Genomic DNA, 6814 nt, shown 5'->3' on the forward strand with positions numbered 1-6814 from the left:
CATTTCAAATGATACAAGTTGCAATGGAATGAGCATACAAAGACCTATCTTAAACATGGTACAATTTGGTAAAAGGTGAAGGTCGAGCTCTTACTTGATTTTGAAGAAAAGTGTGGAGCAAGTGTTGTTTTGATGATACAGCTCGAAACAGATGCTCACAATGTTTTGTAATGAAGGAATCTTGAAGCTATTTGGCTCAGCAAAGCTTGGAACTCTTCAAATCTCGTTTCACCATTGGAGGTCCATGAAGAAGACAGGACATGGAAGGGTCTGCACAGGTGTGGTTTGATGGTTCAAAAGAGCTCCAAATGTTGTCCAGGTGAAGAAAGAATCGAGGGCTCCTCGTGGTCTTTGAAGATTTTGAGCAGAAATGCCAAGTGTGAAAAAATGCAATTGAGAGAGCATGAGAGTTTCTGTGCGTGTATGGCTGCTGCTCTAGGGTTGAGAAATGACAGAAAATGAGGTTAAATACCTCTGTTTAAGGTTCCCAAATGATGTGCTAAGCTGGTTTTGTTTTAATGAAGTGATTTGCACCATTTGCTAATTTTGCACATGTGGAAGTGGAGGTGTGGTGTTGCACGATTTTGGGCTTCAAAACAGGCTGCAAATGACCATTATATTTGTTGTTTTATGTCTGCTCATGAAGTGTTAACAAGGATTTACTCCAATGAAGCCATTTGCCAAATTTACTAATTTTGACCAAGTTGGCAAGGAGGTGCATGGTCTGCCCGAGTTTGGGCCTCAAGCAAGTGTCAAATGTCATTCTAAACAAACTCCAATTGGCCAAAATGAGTAAAAATCAATAAATCAAAAAGTCAACTTTTGGTCAAACTTGAATTTTAAATGGAACAAGTCAAAAAATGCCATTTTGATTGGCAAGATTTTGGTTCATGAAATTTATATTTTTGGAAAGAGGAGATCAAATGTGGTTTGTAGGAAAAAAACCCCACCAAAATTGGCCAAATGGTTTGAGAGATATGGCCCTTTGAAGTTCAAGATTTTGTGAAAATGATTTGATCATATCTTGACAACCATACATGGGAATTGAGAGTTCTTGGACTTTTTGGAAATGGGAGAACAAGAGCTTCAACTTTCATGTTGGGAAAAAATTCATTTGAAGCTTGTATCATGATGTAAGTTTGGGATCAAGAAGTTTCCATTTTTGGCAGTTAAAATTACAGGTCCAGTTTCTATTTTTGGAAATTTTCTGATTGGCTTCAAATTCTTCAATGATGTTATTTGCCATGATATATGAGGCCTATTGGGACATGAATAAGCTCTCTCAAACCAAATCCATCCATCAAAACCAATGAAATCAACCACAGTTGACCAACTTTGACTTTCTAGGGTTTCTGACTGACTGGGCATGGACTGGTGACCTCTGAGCCTCCAATCTTTGACTTAAACACTTCAAATGGACCTCCAAGTCATGTGAACATGTTGGACCAACCCTAGGGCCTTGGCTCCTTGAGAAACACACTTGCTTGCTTGGTTGACTGACCTCCTGATCAGTTTGACCTAATTTCTTGATTTGCTTGCACTTGAGGCAACTGGGACAATGCAATGCTATGCAAATGGACCATGATATGCTATGACCTAATATGAAATGGTATGTACAATGGTAGGTGCAAATTTGAGGTGCTACAGCTGCCCTATTCAATCAGCTGGGAACCCGAACGGATGATAGCAATGGCTGTCAGACTTTCAGGGTAAACAGGGATTGAATACAAAAGAACCGTAGAAATTTGCACCGACTGGATATGATACAAGGAAAACCATGTCATTTACCGATGACAACTGCATGACAACTTCAGAAAAGTGAAACCATTTACCGATGGTTGGAAAACTGGAGACTTGATATTTACCGATATCAACTTCAGCAAGACCATTTACCGATGGCTGCTGGGAAAACAAACTTCTGAAAAACAAACCATTTACCGATGGTTAAAACTGGGACCTTGATATTTACCGATATCAACTTCAGCAAGATCATTTACCGATGGTTGCTGGGAAACAGATTTGATGCTGAACGGAAGCAAGACCATTTACCGATGGTGGCTTCAAAGAAACTTGACATTTACCGATGTCAACTTCAACAAGGCCATTTACCGATGGCTACTGCAACTGGGAACTCGATATTTACCGATATCGAAGAAAACTGGGCCATTTACCGATGGCATCTCCACTTGGGGAGGAACAAAATCTTTGTGGTGATACCAGACAAGACGTTTACCGACGACTTCTGGGGATTTTGGTTATATTAACAAGAGGACAAAGAATGACCAGACATTTACCGATGACTGGGATGAGACTCGATGTTTACCGACATCGAAAGATGATGTTTACCGACATCAAAGAGAATGACCAGACATTTACCGATGACTGGGAATAAGGAATTTTATTGGAAGAGACAAACAAATATTTGCAACTGGAAACCAGATAGGACATTTACAGATGACTCTACTGGGGATTTTTGTTGGGGACTATCAGACATTTACCGATGACTGAAGGAACTCGATGTTTACCGACACCGAAACAATGGCGTTTACCGACACCAAAAAATGACCAGACATTGACTGATGACTGGGTGAGGCTCGATGTTTACCGACACCGAAAGATGATGTTTACCGACATCAAAAAGAAATGACCAGACATTTACCGATGACTGGGGATGAAACTCGATGTTTACCGACATCGAAAGATGATGTTTACCGACATCAAAAGAAAACCATACACTTACGCATGACTGGAAATCACCGAAGGATGGTGTTTACCGACACCAAAGAAGACCAGACACTTACGCATGACTGGAAATCACCGAAGGATGGTGTTTACCGACACCAAAGAAGACCAGACACTTACGCATGACTGGAAATCACCGAAGGATGGTGTTTACCGACACCAAAGAAGACCAGACACTTACGCATGACTGGAAATCACCGAAGGATGGTGTTTACCGACACCAAAGAAACAACACACGCGGGTGCTGACGGGATACTGACATCCACAAGATGACAGGGCAAGGCTGAACACTTGCAGGGGGTCTCACTGGGGAACAAGGTCACGACAGCGAGCAAACAGGAAGGAACACCAAGGATACCAGGTTGTAGGTATGAAACGGGTGACCGACCAAACGTGAATTGGTTTGTGTTCCAAAACACTCAACATCCTGAAGAGGGCTAGAAAAGCAGTCTTGTTAGAGGATGAACATTCAATTCCACAAGGAATACGAATCTTACTCTGCTGGAAATAACAATCGAAAGATTGACCAAAGAGTGCATGAGATATATTATCTATAGCCGTCAGAACGTAGATAATACACTCGCATGGAAGATTATCCATAACCGGGTTATAGGTTGTTAAATGGATAAACGACCGAAAAGAAAGGCATCAGTACCAGGACTAGGTATGCAAAGATGACCAATCAAAAGAGGATAAAGTTGCTAACTCGGAGCAAGTATCCAAAAAGAAGGTGAAGACCCAATGGGGACAATACTGCTTGATCAAGGCAAGTGTCCAGAGGGGAAAAGAATACCAATACCGCAAAGAGGGGATTACATCTACCGGTTTGTAGGCAGAAAACCACGGAAAAGTAACCAGTCATCGATAGGATGAGCACAAAGGGTTAACTCCAACAAGGGGATGAAAGTGGGATTTTACAACTACCAGCTAGTGGGTAGAAAACCACAAAGATAGGACTTACAGCTACCGGTTTGTAGGTAGAAGCCAATGGAAAAGTAACCAGTCATCATCGGGATGAGCACACAGGGTTAACTCCAACAAGGGGATGAAAGTGGGATTTTACAACTACCAGCTTGTGGGTAGAAAACCATAAAGAAAGGACTTACAGCTACCGGTTCGTAGGTAGAGGCCAATGGAAAAGTAACCAGTCATCATCGGGATGAGCACAAAGGGTTAACTCCACCAAGGGGAGAATGTGGGATTTTACAACTACCAGCTAGTGGGTAGAAAACCATAAAGAAAGGACTTACAGCTACCGGTTCGTAGGTAGAAGCCAATGGAAAAGTAACCAGTCATCATCGGGATGAGCACAAAGGGTTAACTTCACCAAGGGGAGGAATGTGGGATTTTACAACTACCAGCTAGTGGGTAGAAAACCACAAAGATAGGACTTACAGCTACCGGTTCGTAGGTAGAAGCCAATGGAAAAGTAACCAGTCATCATCGGGATGAGCACAAAGGGTTAACTTCACCAAGGGGAGAATGTGGGATTTTACAACTACCAGCTAGTGGGTAGAAAACCATAAAGAAAGGACTTACAGCTACCGGTTCGTAGGTAGAGGCCAATAATTCCGCTGAGGATAAGATGAATGAGTGCCGATTAGTGAGCAACTATTCATTCATACCACAGGGAAGGACAAGAGACAGTCAATAGGAAGCCAATTTAGGATTGATCCAAAAAGGCAAACTGAATCAAGACTCATCCTAATGAGGAAAGAACTCAATAGGGAAAACCCATCCCGTTAGGGAGGGAACGGAAGCAACCGTCATCCACGAGGATCTAACTCAGTGGGGAACACAGAAGGAAATGGTAGACACTTTCTGCTTATGGGGTAGACTCTACATGGAGAGATCAGACACACCCACATCTGTTTAAGGAAAAATCTACTGGAGAGATCTGTATTACCAAATAGCAGAAGGCAAACATCAACAGATACACGGCAACAGCTGCATCATGAGTATCCAAATGCTATGATTATGCATGTATGCATTCTACCTAAAATGTATGATGAATGCTGACAAACAGACATGCTCAAACCACAGGTCCGGGAATCGATCATCCGGAGAGCAAAACCAAAGTCACCAGAGATCCAAGAAAATCCACTGGAGACTGGGACAATAGGGAACAATCATCATCCTGCAGGGGAGGAAGGCCACCAGAGGCTTCCGGAGGGATCGTCGGTCACAACCGGAGAACAGAGTTCAACATACTGGCGGACGCGCCACAACAACTCGTGCTGGAAATCAGAGATACCAAGGAGCAACCAGATCTCTGATGAGGGTAGATAGGCATAGAGAAAGCTCATCATGCCAACAACTCCGCTCGGGGATCCATCTGAGGGCATGACATAGTACTGGGATGTCGATCCTCCAAATACTGAATCTTCCAAGAAAAGCACCCATGCTGGGGGGAGATGAAGACTGCTCTGCTGGAGAGGCGAAAGTTGAAGTCTTCAGTAAACACTCTGCTAGGGGAGCTGCCCCACAATAATGTCCGAAACAGCAAACTTGCTGGGGATGCCCCACGATAGGGCTCAAACAGCACTCTACTGGGGATGCCCCATAATAGAGCTAACAGGGATTTGGAGGAAGAATCTGTACTGCCGGGAACATGAAGATGAATAACTTCAAACGACACTGCATCAGGCAACTTCACTGAGGAGAGACCATACGAGGTTCTGCAGGACAAAGATACAGTCATGCTCGAGATACGAACAATTGTCTTACCTGTTGGTAATCATACCACCCCCGGGAGAGCACTGTGGGTCTCCTAAGTATCCTTCCATCATTGTGAATGTTCACTTTGTTTAAGAACAATTTTTTTGAAAAATTTGTTTATTTTGAAAACAATGATACTTTATCAATTAAAACATGCAAAACGTTTGTTGAGTTGAAACAAATAAGAGTGCAAATAATTGGGTAAAAGCTCAAATAGATGTAATGGAATGGTAGTCTGCAAAGGGCGAGACTCCATAGATCTGTACAAGTTTGAAATCGGTGATGTATATTGGAGAGGGCTACATTGAACATAATGACCTTTCCTCTACCATTCTGAATTTTCGATGTATTCAAAGCTTCAGTCGACGACGAATCGAGAATTCCTGACGGATGACAGATATAGAGCACAGTCTTGTCAAGATGCAGTTACTTGCCAAATCCCTAATTTTTGCCTAGATTGCCCCAGTGTGAGGTGATCAATCCAGCGGGATGCAAATTCTTTCTTTTTTTCAATGTCTCTAACTTTTGCCTGGATCGCCCTTTCGGGTTTTCAATCCACCGAGACGCTCCTTTTTGCCTAAGTCGCCCTTTGGGGTGTTCGACTTAGCGAGCTGTTTGCTTTTTTCCTTTAGGCGAAGTATTTCTTGACTGCATCGGGAATTCACAGGACGAGTGAACTTCTTCATCCATTGTAGTAAGTGTCAGAACACTGCCTGAAGAGGCTCTCTTGACAACATATGGACATTCATAGCTTGGGGGGTTCACTTGCCCCTGGAATCTGGCACGAAAGACAAGACTTTCTTGAGCACAGGGTCACCTTCTCGGAACACACGATACTTGACCTTCTTGTCGAATGCTTTTTCACTCTCTGCTGATATGACTGACCATGACACATGGCAGTTGATCTTTTGGTTCTTTCCGTCGAATTCAGCATTAGTCAACTTGGGACTTTGAGGGTGCTATCTTCTTTTGTTTTCTTTTGATTTTGCTTTTGATTTCTTTTGATTTTGCACCCTCTCTTTCTTGTTTTTTTTTTTTTTTTTTTTTTTTGATAATGCCCCAGTTGGCTGTTCTGCTGATTCTCGAGATGCAGCTGAGTAATCTTCTTTTCTTGCTCAAGAAGTCGGGAAATCTCGTCAGGAATCCATTCAACATCATCTTCTTCCGCTTCGAATACAGGGAATTCAAAATTGGGAGATGACGTCCGATCATTATGCTCAATGGGTTTGAGAAACAACCTGCAGAAAGATTTTGATATGAAAAGCTCTTTGAAAATCAAACAAGACAATCGTTATGCAGATGAAAAGATTGCTTTTATTCTTGTTTTTTAAAGGTTTTTTGTGATCACCAATTT

This window comes from Lathyrus oleraceus, chromosome 7 (assembly GCF_024323335.1).
Source record: "Lathyrus oleraceus cultivar Zhongwan6 chromosome 7, CAAS_Psat_ZW6_1.0, whole genome shotgun sequence".
NCBI classification, from domain to species: Eukaryota; Viridiplantae; Streptophyta; class Magnoliopsida; order Fabales; family Fabaceae; genus Lathyrus; species Lathyrus oleraceus.